Genomic DNA, 27,033 nt, shown 5'->3' with positions numbered 1-27,033 from the left:
GGTATAGTGGGATATAGTGTAAAGTTAATAGTATGGAGCCTATTATTAACTATTGTTACTACTGTAGATGCAAATTTTCATAGCTGCATACATTGTTAGGGTCGCCTCCAGACCACCAGACATGTAATAAAAATGCTTGACAGTGAGACGTATATACATACTCCAATACAATAGCCAGGCAATCTAATAGTGTTTACGCACTTGCAAATTGAAAGATTTGTCAACTATCTGCATTCAGCATAGTTTTCAGGTTCATATTTCTGACACCCTGTGCCACAAGCTAATTGTTACCTCCCTGCAGGTCCCTTGAGGGATAGGTGAACAATAATAAACCCTAATGAAAAGTGAGAAGTCATAATTGTTAAGTACTGGCTATATTAATGCAGAGGAAATCCTGGATCTTGGCTCCTCAGGACTGCAAGTTGTTTGTGGATCAAGTCACCACCTGGTCTCCACCTCTTAAATGTATCTTAGAAAAACAATAGCATTTTTATAATGAACCGTAAAAGGTGTTTCTAAACACACACGGTCTACCAAAGATCTTTACTAGTTTTTGAATCAGTTGATGCAGTGATAACAGCAGCTACTGAATAAACAGTTAGATTTCTTTCACCAAAACGCCTTCATCTGGGAAACCCTGATGATGACAAATCCTAGCTTCAAGATTATTGTCACTGGTAGGAGGTATCTGACAATAAAACCATGGCAGGTTGGGTTCTGAACAGCAACTGCTTTCATTGGGACAACATTTGCCATCCCACACCAGATCATTAGGTTCCAACTTGTACGATCCAGGCTCGCATTATTAGTTCTCATGAACAAAATGGCGGTGGTAATGTACCGATGCGTCCACATGGGAAACTAGAGGAACCACCCACCTCATACCTATTCCATAAGACCAAATGTGCTTTGGTAATCACTATACTGGAATGGACTACTGGGTTGACATTTTTTTGGTTTTACACATTTTTAATGGTGGGGTTACTGTACATTTGGGTGATTTGTGATAACATTTCAGCACTAAGTGGTGAATGTGATACTTCAATCCTAAAAGTAGCTGTGATAAGCCAAATGGGTTCAATTAAGTGTATTCTATTCACTGCTTGACAGTATCTACTCTACTGTATAGCAGACACTGACATGTAGGTATACCCAAAAATGTTTCTCACCATACGTATACTTTCTATAACATATATCAGGAATTGGTGACTAATCACTGGAGCCCATGATATGTAACTGTACTGTGTGTAATGAGGGCACATTACTTTTAAAACTTGTATGTACTGCATGTTATTGTGCTATGACCATGCAATTTTCTACTCCTGGCCACTAACAGCTAAATGGCATTGTAATCAGTGCTGAAATGATTATTTGGAAATTTGACTATTCAGTTGGCATGACACTTCGATTCATCAACACACTATTTGAATAATCGTTGGCACTTTGTAAACTGTATTCAGATGTAAAAGCCAGCCTTGAAACTTAAGATTGCGAATGAAGTAATGTATCTATACTGCAAAAATTCAGAAAAGATAGAAATAACTTTTAGAATATACCTTGCTCCCTATTCAAGCTTAAAGAATAATAATTGAATATTCAGTCATTTTGTTCATTCTATTCAAATAGTAAAAATTGCTATTTGTTTTGGCACTGATTGTAACACAATTAACAGAATGCAAACACTTCATTCCAGTAATGATATATATGCAGTTATGCAATGGGGTCTACTTTGTGTGTTCATACATACCATAAATGTTATAGAAAGTTGTATGTAAAGGATCATGAGATGCAAGGAGGGACACGTGACCAAAGAATAATTCAGAACGCGTTTGAACATTTAGAGAGTGTGGCTTGTGACTGTGTTCTTGTGTTAATGACTGTATTGACTTAAATTTTAATGATTCAGATATTAAACTTAGTCAATAACAGAATGAAAACATGTTCTCAATGACTAAGCAAGGGTTGCTTGATGGGAGAGTTGAGCCAGTTCTTATCACAATAATCACGTGTGCCTAACAGTGAGAGAAACGTTTTTGGGCATACACACATGTCAGTATATCAAGACACATGGTAGTGTGTCGTGCGGCCCAAGAAGCCGGCGCGCCACACCGTGAGTATATTTATGCACCTATCAATGTTAAGCCCCCCCCCCCCCCCCAGTACGGGGAGGGTGGGGATTTGATCAAGTGGAAAGTCAAATTCCCCTACCTGGGGGTGAATTATCAGGTCAAATCCCCACATAGTCCCACCCTATGAGGTGGGGATAGGAAGGGGATTTGACAACCAACGTGTTGTAAAAACAGAAGCCACAGTGACAAAGTACACGAGGTGCTGCAGTTTTATCACGTGTTCTCTCGCGCTTCACTATCTTATAAAACTACTGTAAAGGATCTATGCTATAGAGCGCTTGTTCAAATTCCCCACCCCTGGGGGCAAAATTTAAGTTCAAATCCCCTCCTAACGCCCCACATAGCCCGTACTGGGGGGGGGGGGCTTGACATTGATAGGTGCATTACAGGAAGAAAGTAAACGCGATTTTCACACATTTGTAGCTCTGTGATTCCTAATCCGATTGAAACCAAAGTTGCTACAGAAGTGCCGGCTAGGTAGGGGAGTGCACATTCCAAATTTGAAGAAAATCGCTCCAGCCATTTCCGAGATACGAGCGGCCAAAGTTTGGTTTTTTTTTCTTCGTTTTTTCTTCTTTTCGCACACTTTGCACAATCCGCCATAAAACACGAATGCGTACTCCAATCGGGCTGCAATTTGGTACACTTAAAGGGCTCATTAAGGTGAATCTCAGTACCAAGTTTGGTAGGAATCCGATGAATATTCATAGGGTTTCCACTCAAAATACGAAAGTCCTCATTTACATTATTTGTAGCGATTTTCACATAGGCCAACCTTTAAGATATAACAAACAAGTGTTAATTTGTTGTTAAAATATCTTTAGCACTTGGTAACAGCATAGTTTTAGAATGCGTAAATGCTCAAAAAGTGGTCACGTGACCAAAGATCCCACAATAGTTTGAGTTACACACTTTGTGCATGCTACGGAACTACAAGATGTAGAAAATGTTACTGAGGTAAGAAACATGACAATTGTGTCCTAGTTCACCCTATGAATTCGCTTTAGCCATAATTATTGTTTGAATATCGCCTATTGAATTGCTGGTCACGTGACCACTTTTTGAGTATTTACGCATGCTAAAAACTACACTAATACCAATTATTCACCGAGTTATGACCGATTATTTGCGTAAAATAAGGTCGAAGGTCTGTCAAGCCCACAGGGTAAACCGCTTGAAGGAATGAGCTGAAAATTGCTATGTAGATGGAGTAACTATCGTAGGAGTGCCTTTTTGTGATTTGAAAGGAATCCAGTTAAAGGCCATCGAGATATGACACAAAACCCAACCTGTGTCACAATTACGCGATCGATTTTTATGAATAAAAAACTATTAGTTTTCACGCCTACCAGGCAAACCGCTTAGAGCAATGAGCTGAAAATCGGTGTGTAGCTGGAATAATTATCATAGAAAGTCCTTGCAGTAGTACAGAAGAATCGGATTACAAACCACTGAGTTATGATTCCAAAGCCAACTGCGTGTAGCTTATGCGAGATCGAGATACTCTAATAGAACAGTCACCCTAATAGAGCATTCAGCTACGTTTATAACTTACTCCATTATAGAATTATATGACATTGCAAGTTATTCTGTAGGGAGATCAGCTACAAAATTTCTTATAGACAATTCAGCTACAAGCAAGTCACCCTGTAGAGAGTTCAGCTACAAATATGCTGCTGTAGAGATTCAGAACATTATAAGTCACACTGAAGAGAATTCAGCTATAAACAAGTCACCTTGTAGAGAGTTCAGCTACAACAAGTCACTCTGTAGAGAATTCAGCTACAAACAAGTCACAGCGTAAAGGGTTCAGCTACAAAAAAAGCTACCCAGTAGAGAGTTCATCTAGATCAGCTACAAACAAGTTACTTTATGCAATGTTCAGCTACAAGAGTTCAGCTACAAGCAAGTCATTCTGTAGTACAAACAAGTCACCATGTAGCTGGAGAGTTCAGCAACCAATCAAAAAAACCACTCTGTAAAGAGTTCAGCTATACAAACATATTATAACTCTATAGAGAAAGTTATAACTCTATATAGAGAGATCAGCTAGAAACAATTAGTCGTCCAGTAGAGAGATCAGCTACAAGACATCACCTTATAGAGAGTTTAGTTACAAAGACACCACCATGTAGAGAGTTCAGCTGCAAACATATCACCCTGTAGAGAGATCAGCTAGAAGGATCACCTTGTAGAGAGTCCAACTACAAACAAATCACCCTGCAGATAGTTCAGCTACAAACAAGTCACCCTATAGAGAGATCAGCTAGAAGAAGTTACCTTGTACATACAAAGAAACCATCATATAAAGAGTTCAGCTGCAAACAAATCACCCTGTAGAAAGTCAGCTACGGACAGATCACCCTGTAGAGAGATCAGCTAGAAGAAATCACCTTGTAGAGAGTTCAGCTACCAAGAAACCACCATGTAGAGAGTTCAGCCAGAAACAAGTTCACCCTGTAGAGAGTTCAGCTAGAAACAAGTCACCGTGTAGAGAGATCAGCTAGAAACAAGTCACCCTGTAGAGAGATCAGCTAGAAACAAGTCACCCTGTCGAGAGATCAGCTACAAAGAAACCATCCTGTAGAGAGTTCAATTGCAAATAGAAAGCCCTATAGAGAGTTCAGCTAGAAACAAGTCACCGTGTACAGAGATCAGCTAGAAACAAGTCATCCAGAAATCAGCTACAAAGAAACCATCCTGTATAGAGTTCAATCGCAAACAGAAGTCCCTATAGAGAGTTCAGCTAGAAACAGGTCACCGTGTAGAGAGATCAGCTAGAAACAAGTCATCCAGTGATTAGCTAGAAACAAGTCACCCTGTAGAGAGATCGGCTGGAAACAAGTCACCCTGTAGAGAGATCAGCTACAAAGAAACCATCCTGTAGAGAGTTCAATTACAAACAGATAACCCTATAGAGAGTTCAACTAGACACAAGTCACCGTGTAGAGAGATTGGCTAGAAACAAGTCATCCAGGAATCAGCTAGAAACAAGTCACCCTGTAGAGAGATCAGCTAGAAACAAGTCACCCTGTAGAGAGATCATCTACAATCAAGTTACACTATAGAGAGATCAGCTAGAAACAAATCATCTTGTAGAGAGTTTAGTTGCAAACAAATCACCCTGTAGAGAATTCAGCCACCCTGTAGAGGGTTCAGCTTGAACAAGTCACCTTGTAGAGAGTTCAGCTATAAAGAAATCACCATGTAGAGAGTTCAGCTGCAAACAAATCACCCTGTAGAGAGTTCAGCTAGAAATAAATCATTCTGTAGAGAGTTCAGCTAGAAATTAATCACCCTGAAAAGAGTTCAACTACAAACAATGAGAGTTTCAGCTACAGTTCAGTTATGTAAGAAGTCACCTTATTAACTACAGTATGTGATAATCATCATTCAATGTTAAATATACAAATATTTCATCAGACAAAAGCTATACGCACAATTACTTCCTTTTCTTCCACAATTCCTTACAAGTTAAAAAGAAGCATCAAAGCCATATGGCCAGCTTTGTGGTTTGCAATGCAAAAAGAAGTGATATCTAAACCAAAACAGCCAAGCTGTAAAAATAGAGTGCGGCCCCCAAGGTGAAAAAAGATGTGAAATCCAAGGTGGCGGCCAAGAAATGGCTGTGATGGTAGGTTAATAGCAAAAATTTTAATTATGACAATTCAGGTGAATTTGGTGCCTAATCCTAGTGGAGGAGGCAACAAAAATTCACCTGAATTGTTGTAATTAAAATTTTTGCCATTAACCTACCATCACAGCTATTTCTTGGCCGCCACCTTGGATTTCACATCTTTTTTCACCTTGGGGGCCGCACTCTATTTTTACAGCTTGGCTGTTTTAGTTTAGATTTGCTATACAGTTCCAGTGATTAGACACCACCATTTTCTTTCCCAATCAATCATGGAAATTTTTTCCTCTTTTCAGATATTTGCAAAGACTTAATTATTCATACAACAAAACTATTATTTGTTTACTTAACAGCCATGTGATCAGTGTAAGATGGCAACCGGTTGCATTTGTTAACTGATGGAGATTGTGGGAAAAGTGTTATGTGCAAGTTGTATTGTGTGACAATGTGAGTTTGGTTTATTCGGGTGGGACGAGTATTTGCGACCAAACACCCATCAAGGATTAAGAGAAAAGATGACAAAATACATAAACTGCTTCCATTTGTAAAGAATTGCCCCCTTGCTCAATTCTGCAAGGCTACTACATAGACCTGATAAATTTTCTATGGTTATGCACACCAATTCTGATTTCTCTGCTAAACAGTTTATGCTGGTGAATACTGTCTCCCGTTATGTACATATTACATTATATGATGACCAAATTCTTGACACACAATTGACAACATGTTTTCACAAACAAGTTGTTGATTCATTATCCATTCAGCTGCTCCATTAAGTTTTTGATGCAATAAAACATGCCCATCTCTACAGGTAGTTAGTAAAGCCACGTTGCTAAGTTTGGTGTAAGAACAAAATAATATTAATGTATAGGCTTTGGTTAAACAAATGATCAACATCATGCTCTAATGCTACACGATAACTTGTGTCCATGTATCATACCCAGGTGCATGTGATGCACATTGCTTTATCCTAAACAATGCCATTTCAGTAGTCTTTAAGCTTCACAGCATTTGCCATTTGGTCAAACTGCAGTATCTGCTTTTGATACCGTCTAATTTCTTAACATTGAAATACCGCAGCCGTGCATTTACTATTATGAAAAGTGTACATCATGAAAGGATATGGACTGGTGTAGAATAATATACTGCAATGAGCTTACCAACACAATTCTGTCTTGAGTAAAATGTTTTTTTTAGAAACTGTACTTTTGTATCTGATCAACATCAGAACATGATTAGCACATAGAACATAAAAAGCATAATAGGCTGGAGTCAGTGGAAACTGCAAACTGCAAAAGAGCACTCAAATGCATTGTACATAGCTCCTAGATCAATACTCTCTAATAAAACAGTCATTTTATGGTGAACTACTCTAATGGAGCATTCACTGATTAAAATGTTCCATGACAATTGTCACAAGTGTTGCTAACTTAAAGCATAATGCAAGCATAATAGGAACAATGAAAGAGCATAATGGGTGAAAATTTGGGAAATTTCTGACAGGAAAGCATTTTGGGCAAAATTTTGAGCATATTTGACTCAGGGATTGGAAAGGCAATTATGTGACTGGGCCTATGAAAATAGGGCATGTGGGCACAAACTACACCCTGTCACATAACAGATTATAAATCGACACTGGGATAAAACATCTGGATTCTGTAACCTGTATGTATTATAAGGTCAACTAAACATTAAATGTTGAAAATTGTGTGGCTATAGTGTGATGACATAAAAAGCTATGAATCATTAAAGTATGAAAAAGTAGGCAAATTTTATGTGCCCACGTGCCCTGTGTTCACTGGCTCAGTTACATATAGTTTTACAGTTATGGACTCAACCCAGTCATGTTATCTATTGAAATTTACCAGATGTAGATAATCAAGTTTTTACTGCTATTACATGCAGGGCTTTAATGTGATAATATTATAGTTAGAAAATGTAGTATATATGCATAAGATACTTTGATATTTGGGAGATGATGAGGTCTTTGAAAGGTCTGCTAGCAGGTTCTTAAAACAGAAACTTACTAGCAGAAAGACCTAAAGGATTTGGCTATTAATTTTATTAGTTTGTGAAGGAAGGTATTGAAGGTGTGAATGTACAAGAAGTCATTGTTTAAAAACAAGTGTGGGGGGTTTGGTATGCCAAGTAGTTTTGCGGCTTTTGCCACATCACAATGTATATGCTCTTAGCTCGAGTGCTTTAAGCAAGCAAAGCAAAAAGAACAGGTAGGGTTTGTTTCTGATTGTTTCCAATCCATTCTACCAGTATTGCATAATCTATTGGTGTATTTGAACTTGACAATTACTAATGATACTGAGACATCTTTGTGGCGTTGCCATGGGCAATGGGTATTTTGTTAACCAATAATGTGTATTTTAAAAGTTGCACCAAGCTGACTAATAATTCATAGTACCATATGCATACAACAGGAAATTTTGACTTGACGAATTTGACAAATCAGTTATCATTCGTCAAATTTTAATTTGTGAAATGTCAATAAACACCTCAAAGTCAGTGTTTAGATCTGTGAGATCTGTGATTTCTTACTTTTTGTCAAAGTCGATTAATTGTGAATTCGTCAAATATTCCTTTTGTCAATATTTCCTGTTGTATGTGGTACCGGTGTCTGATCACCTGGTTTACAATGAGGTAAAGTGTTCGACCCAAAGTGTGTGTGTAAATTTGTGCATTTCTTCAGCTGCCACCTTTGACCTTCACAAGTCTTTTCCACACTGGAGGTTGCACCCTTTTCCAGCTTAAGACACATGGTAGCGGGTTGTGGTACCCTAGAAGCTGGTGCACCACACTTGTAAGAATGAACAGACATTGAAAAAATACAGTAGCTGTGACTGTATCTAGTCGTTGGCTAGTGAAAATTGTGTAATTACTTCTCCTTATTGACAGCTGGTACCAGAAGACACAATAGCAATTAGGATTGCTCGAAGGAGATTGGAAGGCTGGATATAAAGTAGCCTTGAAACTAGCTGAAATTGTGCACAGAGTAAGTGTATCTAACGTAATATTAGGATGCTAATTCTTCAAAGGAAATTTCATCTCAAAATATACAAATAATAATATACACAAGACTTTGTGAATTGATTGCCAAAAGTTCTGAAAAGGAAGAGAATTTATGTCAAGTGGTTGTTCAATCTCTCTCCTATCACCACTGGGGAACTTGTTTGTGACAAAGTTGAAACTACTACAGTGCAAGGTGGAGCAGAAGCCTTGGAGTGTGTGGACCATTGCATGTTATACCAATAGAGTCATTCTTGTGATAATGATGATACTGGTGTGGCTATTACTATTTATTGTAGTGCTGGACGTTGCCCTTTTATAATTCTTTTAAAAATAATCTTGAATTTGAGTAAACCTTGATATTTGGTTACTATAGTACACAATGTATCCCTCTGCATCAAGGGATGCAAACAAGGCCTCTATCAATCATGATGGTTGTTTTATTTGCCAACAAGCTTACTTAGTATGCTAAGTCCTTTTTATGACAAACTATGAAGGGCAGGGTACAAAAATTGAACTAATTCATATCCCAGCTCCACTATTGTCATGTTCCACCTGCCTACTACAACAAGATTTTCACTAATCGACAAAATGTAAAATGTATTAGTGACAAATATGACAGTGTACATTAGGACCATCCAAGTGTCCTAATTATCAAGGTGTCCTAATTTTCCAGATTGGTAAGGAACATTTTGGGATCATTAACAAGTGTCCAGATTACACAGGTGTTCTAAATGTCCAGATTAACAATCGTACAACACCAATTTAGTGGACTGAACTGCCAGACTAGATTGACAATTTATTATATTATGGTTAGGTTTATCAAATTTTTCTGGTTAGTAAAGTGTTCCAAGAATGTGCTGGATAAGCCCAGTGGGACTTGTACTAAATATTACGAAGCAGCAACCAGAGACTCAAGAACTTTAATTGTGCATGTTCTTAACGATTATGTTTCACAGCATTGTCTCATTGTTAAGATAAGAGGAGGCCAAGTTATACTCTCTGTGCACAGACCAGTAGCAGTTTTAAAGTGAATCCATAAGCTATTTGTATTTAAGCCTGGGATAAATACATAAAGTGGAATTTTGATTATCCAAACTAGGAAAAGGTGGGAATATATATATATTCACGTAAAATGGAACACATCCATACATTTATCTACAGACCTTTGCTCAACTACTCTAATAAAGCATACACTTGTTGACAAAATACTTTAATTGAGCAGTCAATTTGGCATTCAGATAATCAACTCTTTGGTTAATCGGTGTTTGAATAATTGACATTCCACCGTAATTTGATGGACACAAAAATGTATACAGGCAAGTACATATGTAAACTCCGTCATGTATTGTGGTACACTCTGATGGCAGTCTTTGGGATGTCATGGTTGCAGACAATTTAAGATACAATGGCCACGCTCTCCTATGCTACATCAGTGGGAGAACCCTCAGTGCATGATCAAACATATCTTGACCTGCTCCACCAACAATCAATCCAAATACAAGGCATCAAAATGAAGGTTTACAGATACACAGAATCATTCATACTACCTAGCATACATAAATAAAATAGATATTATGATGGACTAGTTTTAATACTTCCTTTACCTTGTGGAGCAATAACAGTGCCCATCAAATGTATTTTCGACATCTTCATAGGCTGGATCAGTGATAGACCTACATGCAGTGCATATAATATGGGAGTTCAGTTTAGAATTGATACATGTTGCACACCTCAGAGATATAGTGAGTATCAAGTGTAACAGAAACCTCATATTTTCACATGTGCACTTTTGGCAAATTTCTTAGCTCACCAAATTTGCAACTAACTACACTATGCTGTTTATGTTCCTAAAGGCACAACATTTCAGATACCAATATTATAATATGTGAGTGTTAGGGTAAATTATTGTGAAGGACTTATCTCTCAAAAATTCAAGGGGTAAAATATTCACAAAATAACAGCTTATCAACAGCCTACAATAGTGTACTTAGTAACTAACTACAGTGGAACCTCAGTTATCCGAACCCCTTGGGACCAGGGGTGGTCCATAAGTCTGAAAAATCTGTATCTCTGAAACTAAGTATAAATAACCCTAAAATAACATAAGAGAAAATTTATTTAAATATCAACATTTTTAACTACCCTAATAGAGCAGTCACTACTCTAATAGAGCAGTCATTACCGTAGTTCGGTTAACCAAGAATCCGGATAAGTGGGATCTGGATAAATGAGGTTCTACTGTAGCAACAATTCATGAAAAAAAAATGACCATGTGCAGAAAGCCCCAATCACAAACATTCTCCTTTAAAGGTAACCCATTATATGGTATGCCAGCACCAGTGTTGGGAGTAACGCGTTCGTAATAATATTACTTATTACTTTTGTGGTAACTAAGTAATATAACGAAATACGCTATAAAAACGGGTAATATAACTCAAGTTACTTTACTTACAAATGTAACACGTTACCTAAGTAATATAGTTACTGTAACGAGTCTAATATTACGTAATATTATTACTACAAGTAACGAAGTTACTAATCTCGTTAGTTATCCTCTGAGTAACGCCTAGCCACAACGAAGTAACGAAGCCTACTGAATGAAGCTTATTCACCAGCTTCTTACTTATAACCTAGATTTGCACATTGCCCAACAACGCAATCATGTCACGTGATAAAGTGGTAGTTTCACACGAGACAGCTTAAGGCTGTGACACAAAGTAATATAATATGTAATATTATTATAGTTACTTTATTTTATGAGTAATATGTAACTGTAACTAAATAGTTCAGTTGCAAGTAATACATGTAATATGTAACTAGTTACTTTTACAAAGTAACTTGCCCAACACTGGCCAGCACCCTCAGTCTTCACCCCTTCTTTAGCAGACCATTTCCCATTGGCAACCATAAAAAGCGAAATACAATGTACTGTAAGTAAACGGAATAATGGAATATTTTAATCCTGACAGTGAACAGATATAACGAACAGATATATTCTTATTTCCTCCTATATGGAAGAATGGCTATGCCGAATATAGTCCAAATTCAAATAGATGGCGCAAACAGAGTATTTATTTGTGCAATACACATCTATAACAGACCTGCTTACTTTCCTTTCGCTTAATTGTCTCCTCTTCAGCTTGAGCACAACTCCATAGCTATCACCATCACGTAGTTACACTACACACCTTCCTGTTAATTACTTTAGGAGGCTTTAACGCCCTCTCATACACAAGATGACTACAGGTGAGCTTTAATAGTGGTCATGACTTAATTCGGTCCAGTGAGTATGTGTTAATGATCACAGGGCTTTCAAAAAGCTGTCACTGCTAGATAAGTTAATTAAGGAAACTACAATGGCTAACTCGATGGCGTTGTCTATAACCTTCTGGGTCTATAGCAGACATCTACAAGGGGGTGTCACGTCGGCTCACGCTGTAGGTAGATCTGCGACCGCGGTCAAAGGCTTGACCGGGGAAAATTTCACCTTGACCCTTGACTTGCAGCGTTTATCGTCTTTGACCTATGACTTGAGCGTTCCTTGTTGAACTTTTGACCTGCACTTATTTCTCTATTTTCCTATATGCACCTGCGCTTGTAACCTAGTATAATATTTTCTTAGTGCGTGCTACCAGCAGCTGGGAGAGAAAAAATCATTATAATTACGGCGAAATGCCTGTTGGAGCTTTAAAACATCTTCTTAGAGATCCTTACTTCTTGTGAGTTACGTATAATCCCTTAAACTTGATAATTAGCTACGTATAGTTTTCGATTGTGGGTTTCGAATCTTCCGTATCGTCTTGACCCTTGACCCACTGTAACAGCTATTTAGTGGCCTTGACCGTTGACTTAGAGTTTGACCGCGGTCGCAGATCTACCTACAGCAAGAGCCTGAGTGACACCCCCTTGCATCTAGGTTGCTGGGTGCTCCTTATTGATTCGCGCACGGTTGAACACGTGTGCTTGCTCGTGCACGTGGTGACCAGTGGCAACGAGCTCTGCAGTTGCAGTACACTAGGAGTTACAACATGAAGTTTTATGGGACTCTTGACAAGGAAGAAGTACTCGAAATCTGGTGAGGTATGTTTATTGATAATCAGTGAACAAATGTGTTTTGAAATTGTTTATCAGTTTATACTGTCAGTCCTCAACCATTAGACCATCAAGCGCTCCGGCATGAAATGACAAGCTATGGTTGGAGGACGGTCCGTTCCGGTGTATTTTGGGTACACTGACTTTTGACTTGAAACGTAAAAAATCCGAAAAAGTAAACTTGTGGAGAAACTCACTGGCTTCTTAGCTCGATTTCTGTCGTATCCACTACTGCTACTAGCTGCCAGCTTTCTTTTTTGTAAATTAACCAACCCTATTAAATGCCATTCCCACCCCCCACATGTCTCTGAAAAAGCTAGAAGAAATTTGTTTTAAAACTGTTAGCCTAAAAAGGTATAGGGATATACAGCTGTATGCCTACAGAAAAGGATACCTACAAAGACCTACTGGGGGTGGGGGGGATCACAGTGGACACCTGACTGATGTCCACAGGAGAAGATGGGGCAGGGTGTCCAGAACTGGACCTAAGAGTCATGAATACACATTGTTGACGACCTCAACAGTGAAAAGCTTAGACAGCAGCGTAGCCAGCTCATTACAGAAGAGTAAAAGGTGGTCCTTTAGATGGACAAAAGATTGGCAAGAAACTTGAACACAGCAGAAGCAGTTTTCCCCATACCACCAGATGATGAAAAAACAAGTGGAGTACAGCAGCCATGCTCCGCCTGCTGAACCCCTTCCTCATACACATGCACATTGCTTCTCCTGCTCATGTCTCTGAAAAGTAGCACTTGAGGATGAAGTGCAAGTTGTGCATCGATAGCAATTTGGTGATTGACAGTAATAAGATCCCAGCGAATTCACTGTCTGCATAAATACAGGCTTCATAAACAAGATTCCAACATCCAGTGAATTCTATGTCTGCATAATACAGACTGCATATCAAAGTCCATGCATAGCTGGAGAGACCGCAGTTCAGTTACTTTAGTGCATTCAGCAAAAACAATTTTACAAAGGACTTTAGGCTTGACCTTGTACCATGTAAGCACCAATCATCACATATAGGAGTAGAGATCAAAGGGAACTTGATAAACTACTCTCCTTAAATAATATCATGACCTCTTGTTATAACAGTACACTATTGTTCAGTATAACAACAAAGTATTGACCTATCTAGTTTACATTTCTAGTCTTCTACAAGTGTTAAATATGCCTATTTACACTGTTACTTAGACCCACAACACATGAACTATCTACCCTTTCATTGTACAGGTTATCAGGTCGCTTTTGTCTGAGTATGGGTTGGGTCACTACTTGTCAAATCCATACTGCCTCTCGGTATGGCTTGGAATAAAGGTCATGTGATCAAGTTTGCCAAGTCATGTGACATGACAACAGGTAGAACAAGGCTAAGATACTATATACTGATTATATGAGTGCATTGCTCAACAACTTCTAGCTTTAGTAGACATCGCATTTGTGTGTTATATTCTAGTGTACTTATGACAATTAGATCCTAATTTGAGTGCCTGGATGTCCTCAGTTACTGCCCAAACGTTTAGTAGTGCTATGAAGCTCCTTCTATTTCTCAAAAAAGTTCTTTGATATATACCAGCAAGAACAAGTGAGTTTTGAGAAAAAATACTCCATACATTTATTTTGTGGTGTCAGGCACTCACCCACTGAACCCACCACAAAAGCCTTTAATTCCATCTCTGGGTAGGTTTCTTCAAGGTGTGTGTGCCATTTTAAAACAATTGTCAAATGCTTCATTTGTATATATTTTACCATTGCAGGATTGTGATTGTATGCATGTATATTATTGTGTATTAATAGTGTGGGGCAAAGCTCTGTTTGGATGAAACTGACATTTGATATCATACCAAGAGTTAATAATAGTGGAGTATTATTAACTCTTGATAATACTTACACCCCTATACTGTTATGTGAAAGTGTATACAGCAATTGAATTTTTGTTGTTAAAGTAAACAAAAAAGTTCCTTATCACTTTGTATCAGACATGGGTCAAGCCTTAAGCACTTGTTTTGAAGTGCTGAAAAGTATTTGTTACTGTGCAGCATTTGTGCTTGTGCTGGTACTTAATTACTTATATTTCAAAGTGCTTATAAGCACATTTTAAAGCACAAAAGCTGCCAGCTCTTATCAAAAGTCTTTGATCCAATGAGCTTCTTATTTAATCGCCATAAGGTGCTATCAAATGTGAATAATTATTCTATCAGGTGTACCTGTAGAACAATTATTCAGTGTAGTAGGGAAAGTCTTCAGGCCTGAGAGGTGCAGATTGAAAGATGAAACTTTTACCGATTGATGTTTGTTCATTATAACAATAGTACTTAAAACAATAGCTGCATGACTGCATACACCATTGTGTATGTTTGTTAAAGTAATTAAGTAGTTATATCAAGCACTTAAATAGTGCTTCACTTTGTACTTGAAGCATTTACTCAATTACAGCGTTTGTGCTTGTGCTTGTACTTGTACTTAAGCATTTATACAGGTGAAGTGCTTCAAGCCCTTGACCTAAGTGCTTGACCCATGTCTGCTTTGTATGTTGCCATGATATCCAAAGTTTTACTGAATTTACTTCTCTGACACTCTCCTGGTTTTTTATATTAACTTTCAACACAGTATGTATCCACTTGATTCCTTTATTTTGTTAACTCTTGTTACATCCTTGAGATTGCTGTATTTGTCTTCTTTTGTTTTCCTGGCTTGAGCAAGACTATATGATTTCCCCTCAAATGGGACTATTACATCAGCAACTGTAACATTACGCGCTTCTCTGTTCACCAATCTACTCTCTCAACCTTGTGAACACTACCAACTTAATAGTCCTGCTCAGAAAGGGTGCTCCAGGGGTCAGTATGGCTATATATTGATCACCTCAGGTTGGGGTAGTTGCATATACACTGTAGTATTTCCTACCTCATGAATGCTTCTCCCAGGTTCCTCTTCCTTCGTAATATATGTAGATTTTCCCATGTCTCATCCTGATCAGACCCATCAAATGATGACAGTGGTTAATGGTGTGTGCCAGAGTCTCTGGTTGTCTTCCACATCAACGGCAGTTGTGGTCTCACAAGCGTCTTGTGACATGCAATAGAAATGCTTGACAGTAAAGTAAAGCCTTACAAAGTATATGACATCGCATGTTATATAATTGTGCAGTGTGATATTCATTGATGATAGAACACTGCTTAGGATCCATGATGCTATGGTAAAGGACTGTGACCAGTATAGAAGACAATGATAAGAAACAAGTGAGTTTTAGCCGTGCAAAAGTATAGGAATAACTAACATCAGAGGCATTCTCCAACATGATTGGTGACCAATGAATCCCTCGGTTGTATGCATCACTGCCAAGAGTTGTACTTTGCTTGTCACCAGGCTGTTGTGGTCTGGAAGCACAGTTGATGCCATGGTCCCCCTAAAGTTACCAGTTTGCTTCAAGACTGTTTTTACTGGTAGAAGGTTATTTGATCTACTTGTGTGAAAACCGGTATACCCTGGCTGCCATTAGCAACCCAACTTCACTGTCAAGTGGAAGCATTTACCTAATTGGTCAGGGACTTTGAGAATTGCCCCAACATGTTGTGAATGGCATTGTTCTCACAGCAGTGAGACTGACTCCCTTTGCTTGGCCTGTGTGTCTCAAATTATCATCACTACCTGTTCATTTGTTTTTCTAGCCTTGGCACCCAGCCTACTGTAGCTACTACAGGATTCTTCAGGTTCTAGCCTGGAGTTGAGGAATTCCAGTGCCTCAGTTATGCCTGGATCCTGGGTTGTTTTCCGTGCTTTATTGGTGGAATCCTTCAACCTCTGTGCAGCTAGTCACTACTTTCAGGATCCTTATTGCATGGATACTTGAATGCCTGTGACGCTCCAGGTATGTACCTAGAAGTATAGGGTGGTTGTTTTACGGCATTCTTAGCCGTTGCTCTTACCTTGTTGTCCCAGGTCCTTTGACCATACCTTCATGGGGAGCATCATTCTTCAAGTTTAGGCTTGATAAACCTGTGGATAGCCTCCAGATTCTGCCAGTCAGTTAGCACACTGTCTAACATCTTTGGGTAGTCTTCAATGTATCTCTTACTATGTTTGCTGCCTCTACATGAAGGGACCATGAAGCTATGTAACAATGAAAATTGCATTTTTTCTTCCTGCCAATATAAACACAGCGTGACTTCTATATAGGTCTCACGACCCTGGTTTTTTCCTTCTGTACCTAATAAGTGGTGGTCTGTACACATTAGAGAGGCCCATAGTATAATGCATATTGAATCCATAAAATGTTGCTATATAGAAGTATCATAGCAATCTTACCGATGTCTATCTGAAACATTTTAGCAATTAGGTAGGCATCTTTGGTGTTACCACGCTCCCTCTTACTAGAACACAAGGCTGTGATATATCAAGTTTTTCCTAGCTTTGGAATTTTCCTGTTACCATTAGAAGTGCAAATTAGAAATATATATAAATACCGGAATTAAAGGAAAGAGCAAATAATGATCCAGCTGGCTTCTTGTGTCTGGTAACATGTAACACAGGCAAGCCAGTGCTGTAAGTGTCTTGCGTTCTGTAAAAAAAGACAGGGTGAACAAAGTTAGCAGGTCAAAAAGATTCAGTGGTATGCAAAAATTTTAAAAATCTATAGATTGGGTCACATAGCTATACTAATATACATTGATGTCTTATGGTCTGATGTATCTCCTGCCTTATATGGTATTCTCTGATGTTAGTTTTGTCTATCGTTGCCATTTTTGGAATGGTATCACATAATTGAAGCCAGTCATGAGTTATCTGAACTTTAATTTTCTTTTTGTTACAGATCGTTTCAAATTCCAGTATTAACAATCATGAAAACAAAAAACAATTATACATTAATGCATACCCGCATAATTGTTACCTGGTTGCACCTCTTCAATGTAGGATACTCATCAAGTACGGCAGGTACAGGTTTAGGAGATTCAGAAATATTCTGTCACCTTTTCCAAAATGTTTTGGTCATGTTTTTAGACAACGTTGACTCTTGAGGGGTTGTCTTACTAACTCTGCCTTTAATTTTGCCATATCTCTTTAGTGTGAATGCTTGCTTCAATACAATCATCTGGAATTTGTTACATAGGCTGCTTTGGCTTGGCTGGAGTGAAAATTCTTTTCTTCTGACTCCTATATAAAGCATGTATACATACATAAGGCTGTATATGGATAGCACATAAGCTTACATGACTATTATTCTCATCAGACATGAATGGATATTGTGCTACGATTTGTCTGGAAACATGGTCGTATTCAAATTTTGTTGGGTACAACTTGTAGCCATATATAGCTGCTACCACAGATGACAAAAACTTGGCATGTGCTGCTCCAACGAGTTATCCACTGGATAGATCCTCTGGTGGAAAATCTCGAGGCAGCATGAACGGTTGTGAAAGAGGTGGCTCTCCATTACTCTCTTTTTATGCCCTTGTTTTTTTGGTACCACTTCTTTCTACCACTGAGTCAAACAGGCTTGGGCTAAGTGGACAACCCTGCTTCACCCTATTTCATCACTAGTATGCTTCCCTATTCTTACGTGTGTGGTGGAGTCTGTGTATATATCTCTCACCACTTTAGTCATTGTTCCCGTAAGGCCCAGGTCCCCTGCATGGATTGTAAAAGGTGCTTGGTTGGCATGACCTAAGTGCATTTTTAAGGTCTAGCTAGGCAATGTAGATTCATTTGCCTATGTCTTTGTCGAGCGTCTTGGTGGCAGGACTGTAGAAGGAACATGTGTTCGAGACACCCTTCAAATGGGAGAAACCCTTTTTAGGCATTGTTGATAGCTTCTACTTCTATAGCCATTCGCATGCATATAGTGTTCTGGGGGCAAATGGGCCTCCAGCTGCTAAGATCATCTCTGTTACCCCTGTTCTTGTAGGCAAGCCTGTTGTACTTTTTCTTCCAGCTTCATTTCGCTTTCTTGCAGAGGTTGAGCATCAGTGAAATCAGCTCTGCTCTAGAGTCCAGGGTTCTCCAATGCTGCTGCTGTCTGGGTCAGGTGCTGACCTGGCTGGTAACCTTCTGAGTTGGAAGACATATTTCGTCCTTACTGAATGTGGCGTCAAATACATCCACCTCCTCTCTCTCTGGTATGCTGATCCATTCTGGCTGTTCTCCTTCCTGTTTTGTGCTGGCATAGCTTTCTATCATCTGACTGGTTTAGGGGTATCCTACAAACCTCTCTCTATCTGTTAGCCCAGAGTAGCTTTTCAACACAGTTCTTGGCAGGCGGAGCCTCTTCCTCATCACTTAGAGGGGGAGATGTTGGATATGGAGAGGCTGACCCATCACTTCCATTCTCAGCCGTACCCTCTAGCAAAGGTAACAGTATGCTCTTACCCTGTTTGATGGTGGAGATTGGGAGTGTTGCCAGGTCAGGGATATGTTCATTGACTGGGTGCTGTAACATCTCGTGTTCAGTATCGGTATGGTCAGCACACAGGGCACAATCAAACATATATGAGTGGGTGTATTCACTGTGACTGGAGGATAAATGTTTTTCGATGTATCCCTTGATTATATCACCCACCCATTTCATGCAACAATGTGGGAATTCTAGAGCTACCTGTAGGGGGTGTGCAATAACAATAGTAACTACCTTGCCTTGTGATCCTGTTGGCTCCACTTGTGTAGCTCCCTCTTCCAGTACTGTTGTTTCTATATCTTCTCTCTCTGGTACAATTGTTGGTTCAAATGGGGAGGTGGGTGACTCGCTAGATTCTTCTGAGCTTGGTTCGAGTGGGGAAGTGGGTGACTCGCTAGACTCAGTATCTTCTCCATAGCTTGTATCACCAGTTGATTCACTGACAGCTTGGTTAAGCTAAGAAGAGGTCTCCTTCCAATTTGGATATTGTGACAGAATTCTTTGCTTCACTTTCCCCACCTGATGGGCGGTCTTATTTGTATTCATATACTCTACCAAGGAGATGTTCGATGAGCATCCCATTGCAAACTTGGCTCTTATTAACGAATTGGTAAGGTCTGTTGGCCAATGGGTTGGTTGGCTTGCCTTTGTGTTACCTGTCTCCGTGGTGGTTGATTGGGATGTTTGGGTGCTTTCCTCATCGTCGTCTGTCTCAGGCTGAGAGGCCAGTGTTGCCAAGAACTTGGATAGTCTGATCGGGTGTTTGTTGTGTTCATGTTGTGCTTGGCTTCTCTGTGGCACAAACGATTCCTCACTAAAAGTACAATGGAATGATCCTTTTCTGGATGGTGGCGGTTCTTCTGCTGCTGGGTGAACGTTGCTTACGTGCCTCCCCAGCTCCTTCCTCGATTCAAATTTTCTGTCGCAATCACAATACTTGTACATGTACTCTACTTCCACTCTTTCGTATTTTAAAGTTAAATGTCGCATGATACTGGAGTAGAAATTATAACCGCATTCACAGATTGAGCACAAGAAGGTTGTTTGTTTTTGCAGTTCAAATGTAATTCTCCATTTCTTACCAGATACTTTTTCCAGACTGATTTCCATCACTTCCACTTGGTCTGCTGCGATCTGTTCTCTGACTAGTAAGCTTCCATCTTTCCTAGTAGTATCGCTCTTCAGTTCGACAGAGTTTCACCCGCTTGGGGTGCACCGATTACACTGACAAGAACAGTTCAATTTCACCAGCAGTGCAGCTGCAACTGCCAGGAGGGCGTTCATTAGGGAAGGTAACCCTTATGCACCATTGCTGGTGGGCCCCTCAGTATTACAGACTGGGGATCTGCTAGAGACAGTGGTGCTCTAGAGCAGCAGTGTGGGAAAAAAACAGCATAAAAATAAATCAGTGAGTGGTTCACTGGAAGGTGGATAGCTCCTGTAGCTGTGGGAGGTGATGAATAGCTACTTGGAACTGTGTTTCCCCAGCTCTTTGAGAGACTGCACTCAGCTCTGTACTTTATTACTTACTGACACAAAATGGCTTTTGCTCAAAGTCAGAGGTTAAATCAAAAGGGTATCCCCTATGTGACATGTCTCTTATTGAGAGGTTATGTACAGGGGACAGTCAGCTTGACCCAGTGTGGTTTAGCTGTTTGTGGAGATTAATCATACTAGCCAGGATGTGTTCTTCCAACCACTATATAGGTGTGAAAATTAAAAACAAAGCTGGAGCTGGAGGTGTCATGATGTAGTCAGGACCTGCAGAAAAGAGAACAGTAAACTAACACACATACATACACAAAACTTTTTTTTTTATTTTTACTTTTTTTCTTTCTTTTTGGGATTATTTTAGTATTACATTAATTAAAGTTTGATTAAGTAGGGGGAGCTCTTAGTTAAGGGGTGAAATTTAACCTGCCCCAGTGCCACAAAAGACTGTCCAGATTTTGTGGCTACCAGTGATGGCAGATGATGCACACAGCTTCCTGAATAGGACTGAATAGTTCTTTCCAATTTTGAGGGCTTTTAGGGCACTCAAGTAGTTGGGGTCCCATGATCCCAAGACTCCAACAACAAATTAAAGACGTCAAGGTGTACATGGTCAAACATCTGATATTGGGGAGTAGAGTTGTAATGGTGTACTTGGCAGTCCGACATCTGGTACTAGGGAGCCTGATCGTGTTGGTGATATGTAGTCCCTCATACAAGGTAGGGGGGGTGGTAGACATGGTACTTCTCCAGGTTAGTTGGTGTGGGACTAGGTGCTTGGGTGGCATTCTCTTGCGTCGTGTCTATCTGCCTTGTGTCAGAGAGAATATTAGCAGTAGACAGTGAGAGGGGGGAGGTGGGGCTGACCCCTCCCTCTTGGACTGGACTGGTGGGTGGACCATTCCTGTGCTCTCTCCCATGCTGTTGGGTAAATCAGTTGTTCAACAGATATTGGTGGTTCACGTGTAAGCTCTCTCACAAAATTTAAGATGGTATTGTGTCCTTGTTGGAAACACTTCCTGGGTAGCCTCTTCCTGAGTGTGGCTTACGCAGAGAGCACACATGAACATCCACTGGCAGGCTTCTTTGTGTGTTGTGTTGATGTGTGTTTGCAAACTTAACTAGATCTTTTCCTTGATAGTACTTGATAGTACAACTTGCAGAAGGGACAATCCAGTGTGACCTGTAAGGGATATAGTATGTAATTATAATAGTATTTGGTTTACCTGTTTGCTCTTCTTGTTGCGACTCTGTCCTGAGTGGGGTGGCCTGTTCATTTGTGACGGGCTGTTGTCTGGGTTGAGGTAGAAAGTAGATTTCCAGTCTGGGTACTTGCTAAAGATTCTTAGCTTGGTGCCTCCAACTTGGTGGGGAGTTTTAGAGGTACTGATTTCTCTCACTAGGATGACGTTGGATTCTGTTCCCACCACAAACATTGTTCGGATCAGTAAATTTGTGAGTTCTATTGGCCAAGGGGCTGGCTGTGATGCTTGGGACAAAGTTGCATTTGGTCGCCAGAGCAGATTTTCTTGCATCCCTTTGTGGCCTCCATTGCTAGTTTCTTCAATAAGAGGATAGGGTGTTGGTTCCTCTCTTGTCCACTTCTACTTCTCTCCGACGTGAACAATTCTTCGCATAATGAGCATGGGTAGTCTCCCAGATGCCTCGGCTGTGAGGCCGGTGGATTCCGGTGTGATTTGCAGTAACTCCCTCTTGCTCTCGAAGTGTTCTCCACACTCGGTGCAGTAGTGTCACGGTTGCTTCTGGATGCTTCAATTTCAGATGCTGAGTAAAGCTAGAAAATGTTAAAATTTGTCACACATATTGGAAAGGTGAAGGTTGTCTACTCGCCACTAACTAGTTGTTCCATAGCCAGGTCAAAGTGGATTGGGCTAAGGGGGCAGCCTTGCTTAACTCCTCTGTCACATAAAATCTCCTCTGAGTACTCCATACCTATAGGTTGTTAAGTTTTGATATATGTTGGCAACCACATTAATTTTACTGCCTGTCAATCTTAGGTCTTCCAAAGATGACAATAAGTGCTTTGTTGGTACCAAGCCAATAGCATTTTGGAGGTCCAGCCAGGCAATTTTGATGTTTCTGCACCATCTTCTGGCATGATTGTAGCAAAAAGACATGCTCAAAGCAGCCTTCATATGGTAGGGACCCATTCTGAGCTGTGTTAATGGCTTTCATCTTTAGTGCCCATAGTGCTGTGACTGTTCTTTTTGGTAACCTCAATGACTTCTTTGTAATCCCTCTTACTCTTTTGTCAAGTTACTTGGCCCACCCTTTAGTTGGTAAAAAGGTTCTAAGTGAAAAGTCCAGCTTGGGCCGTACAAAGCGCTTCAGTGCATCCAGCTTCTGTCAGGCTGTAAGTTGCTTTCTAAGAGTGTATTTGTTTCATTAATGTACTGCTCTCCCAGTTCTTTTAGAGTAGCTCTGGTATTCACACCCAGCTCACATCCAAGGTAGTGGTCTTTCCAACTGAGGTGTTGGCAGCTGCTCACCTCCTAGAGTGATTTGACAAAGTGTCGCTGGGCTTGTTTGTCCAGGTTGAGAGTGGCAAACTTGAAGGTTAGGCCAGCTCACCCAGCATAATATATTCATGAGCCATATGCAATAGGGCCTGCAACTGTTGTGATGTCTCTGTGACCAAGTGCAAGTAATCTGCATAGATTAAGATGGTGACTTCACCTCGGTCAAAGTTGTATCCAGCTTTTGCATCCACTGCTCTGACTAGTTGTTCCAAAGCCAAGTTGAACAGAATGGAGCTGAGAGAACATCCTTGCTTCACTCCCCATTCACAGGGAATGTCACCAACGTATGCCTGTCCTACTCTTACAGGTCATTGATTCACTGTAAATGTCCTGTACTACTGAGATAGTTGTTCTTCCTAGACCCAGCTCTTCCATTGACCTCAGTAAATGCTTGATCCTAAAGTGTTTTTAGGTCTAGCCATGCCACATAAACCTTCTTGTGCTTTCTAGAGTCTTGTAGGCATGACTGTAAGGTAAAGTTGTACTCTAAACAACTTTTGTGGGGTAGGAAATCCTTCTGGGCAGCATTGATTATATCTGTACTGATTGCCCAGGTAGCAATTCTGTTTGCTATCATAGCTGCATAGATCTTATAGATTATCATAGCTGCATAGATTTTATAGATTGTATTGTGTAGAAGAATGGGTGTCCAGTTGGCTAGGTCCAACTTATCTCTCTTATTTTTTTTAAGTAAGCAAGCACTGTGGTGCTTACCTTCTAACAGTCCAGTATTCGTTCGTTTCTTCTGCGGATGTTGTAAGGAGCTTACCTTGTGGGTCCAAGGTCTTCCACAAGCAGTATGTTATTCCATCAGTACCAGGTGCTGGGTTGGTTGGAAGCCTCCTCATCTGAAACCTTACCCCTTCAGTGGTAAAGGGGGCATCCGGGACATTGGTAGTGTCATTGTTGATCGCCTCTTCTGCCCAGTCTGGTTGTGGGTCATTTGGCATACTTTTCCGTCATGATGTTCTGAATGTCTTCCTGCACTCTTCTCGTTGTTGTTCCCCATGGATGAGCTTTTCTACACATTTCTTTGGTACTGCTGCTGCAGCTTGCGAGCTTTGGCAATCCATCTGGCTTGTCTGCTGGCCCGATGTTGCTCTTCTGGTCTTCTACCATCATTGTCCTGCCTGGCGTTGTCCATCTGTTGTCTTGCTGCTGATTGTTGTTCCATCTGTTCTCTCCTCTGTGCATCCTGCTGTTACTCCATTTGTTGTTTTGTTGATTGTTATTCCTGCCCCTATTGTTATGTCTCCTGTCGGTACTTTCTCTACCACCATTCCTGCGCTGCTGATGTTTTCTTTTCTGCTTTGTGGGGTGATTCTACTAGATCTTAGCCGATAGGCTGAGAATCTAGTTACAAAGGGGTTGAAGATTTGCTGTAATTTTAATAGAAGATAGTTATTTTTGTATGTTTATAGTAATTTTTTTTGTCTATTGTCTGTTGTCCTTAAACAGTTTGATATGACAAATAAAGTTAGTTGGCTATGTGTGTTACAAGATGTTTAGATTTATTGTACAACTGTGGGCTACAAAATTCCTCCAACTTTTGAGTGTTCCTTGTTTCATAGTTTAAACCGTTCATAGCTACCCACAAGTATTAACTGTAACTATTGATAGTATTTACCTACTCTCTGGTGTGGACATTATAGTAGCTATGATTCCTGAAGGTTGGCTTATGATAGTGGGATTTTACAGGTGACCAAAATAGTTGGAGGCTTAAAAAAAGTTGTTATGGACATTTCTATGGAGTTGAGTTAACAATATCAGATAGCTGCAGCAGTTATTAGTTGGAATGGGGAGACTGATTAAAGTCTTAAAGCAGGTGATGTTAAAGTGTACACACATGTGCGCGCACGCCTCCACGCACACACACACACACACACACACACACACACACACACACACACACACACACACACACACACACACACACACACACACACACACACACACACACACACACACTAGAGATGCAACAATATATCGATATATTGCGTATCGTATCGTTTTAAGACAATATCGCTGTATTGATACAAAGTCAAACCGTATTGATATATTGCGTATCATGATATATCGACATATCATGGCTTGGTAACATGGCTGACAATCAGATTATTGTACATTGTGGTTAAGCTGAATATTATGTAATGCTTCTCAAAGAAAAAATAACTCACTTATTTCCCTTAAAAACGACATAGAGCATTGCTTAAACTCCACTTTGTATAGTGCAATATATCGTTGTATCGTGATACACCAGAGGAAATATATTGATACATCTACACACTGTATCGTTGCAACTCTAACGCACACACAAACACACATGCTATGCATACATGTTATGCACACGCATATAGCACTTGCAGATTAACAATATCTTTTCCAGGTACAGAACACCAGCTTGTAAACAGTATATATTTTGTTGAAAACATTTCAGAACCAGAGGTGAAGTCTAAGAAACATGAAACAACCAGCTGGAGTGAGAACCATTAGTAGTAAGAGTTATACAATATTGTAGTTAACTGACTAACTGGTCAACTGTAGTTTGTTTGTTATAGGAGAAAAGCAGCTGGATGACACTGGTGGCTACAATATAGTGTTATACAACACTGCTGCATGCAGGATGATTTGATTTGTGTGTCAGTGACTACCACCTGTTTTTCAAAACTAGGTGTCGGACTGGGGACTTGGTACATAGGAGCTAAAATATGTAAAGATTGGGATTATGGATCTAACCCATTTTAGGGTAACAAGCATGCTTTCTTACTGTTTTGGACTCCAGAGCTGCTGGAAATAATCCCTCCATTTTATTTTTGTACTGTAGGGATAGCCACTACTACTGTGGATATTTGCTGCTCATTTGAGCATTGTGTACTGCATTTTGTACTGTAGGGATAGCCACTATTACTGTGGATATTTGCTGCTCATTTGAGCATTGTGTACCGTGTACTGCAGGGTGTAGTGCATTAATTCATGTGATTAGTGCAGCTATTAATATGCAGTGTATTCTGTCGGTCACTGGTGGTTGGGAGAGAAACAGCAATAAATCTTTGTTTATTGCCAATGTACTGGAATCTTGAAGGTGGAATAAATAACATACCAGCCCTCTTTGAATTGGAAGTGTGGAGAAATGTGTTGATATTGTTACTCACGAAATATATATTTTTACTTGAAACCCTGCAACTGTTTTGTACAGGATGTCTTTACAATGTTTTGTGAGCATGGCTCAATGCGATCAAAGTAGCAACACTTCGTTAACAAGGGCAAGCCTTATGCTGACGTGACAGTCTTCAGAACTGCCGCTACGGCCTTTCTGCGCGTTCAGCAGCTGGCAGCATTGGGCGGGCCTGACCTTTCTGATTCCGAGAAGCTGATGGTAGGAATAATAGTTAATGCATTCTCTTTCACTATTGATGCGAGTTCATTATGTCTTATGTCGATTCCTGGATTTTACGTATAAAGGTAGGTTGTTTACGTATACTTTGGGGGTTTTGGCGACAGGTTTCCGTCACAACACACGATTGCTTTGTTCATTAATGTCCCCCAGAGGGGGAGTGAGCCACCCAGGAGGTACTGCAATACCTGGGTAACTCGTGGAGAGGGTGAAGCAAGCTTCAAACTCCTCTCCGAGTTCCACAAATTAGAGTAATATTGAATAGGCTAATAGCCTATGTGTCAGATATTACACTGACAAGAACAGTTGAGTGTTCCCATTCAGCAAAAAACTGAAGGAGG

At 39.9% G+C, this 27,033-nt stretch overlaps 2 long non-coding RNA genes and 1 other non-coding gene across 4 annotated transcripts; 1 reads left to right on the top strand and 2 right to left on the bottom strand.

Moving 5' to 3' along the window:
- Positions 1 to 10,058: 10,058 nt before the first annotated feature.
- On the bottom strand, positions 10,059 to 12,492 carry LOC136267219 (uncharacterized). Its single transcript, XR_010706587.1, has 3 exons — positions 11,894 to 12,492; positions 10,389 to 10,457; positions 10,059 to 10,331 (listed from the first exon to the last, which is right to left on the bottom strand). It is a non-coding gene; the product is annotated as an uncharacterized lncRNA (long non-coding RNA).
- A 12,501-nt stretch (positions 12,493 to 24,993) lies between these two features.
- On the top strand, positions 24,994 to 26,299 carry LOC136267218 (uncharacterized). 2 transcript variants are annotated; one of them, XR_010706586.1, is made up of 3 exons: positions 24,994 to 25,123; positions 25,685 to 25,793; positions 25,857 to 26,299. It is a non-coding gene; the product is annotated as an uncharacterized lncRNA (long non-coding RNA). The 2 variants fall into 2 exon arrangements; XR_010706585.1 differs by lacking the exon at positions 24,994 to 25,123 and having other exon boundaries at positions 25,168 to 25,793.
- A 548-nt stretch (positions 26,300 to 26,847) lies between these two features.
- On the bottom strand, positions 26,848 to 27,033 carry LOC136267829 (U2 spliceosomal RNA). Its single transcript, XR_010706794.1, has one exon. It is a non-coding gene; the product is annotated as a U2 spliceosomal RNA (small nuclear RNA).

This window comes from Dysidea avara, chromosome 9, assembly GCF_963678975.1.
Source record: "Dysidea avara chromosome 9, odDysAvar1.4, whole genome shotgun sequence".
Lineage (NCBI taxonomy): Eukaryota > Metazoa > Porifera > Demospongiae > Dictyoceratida > Dysideidae > Dysidea > Dysidea avara.
Note: the sequence above shows the minus strand (reverse complement) of the source record. Positions and strands in the feature narration are given on the sequence as shown.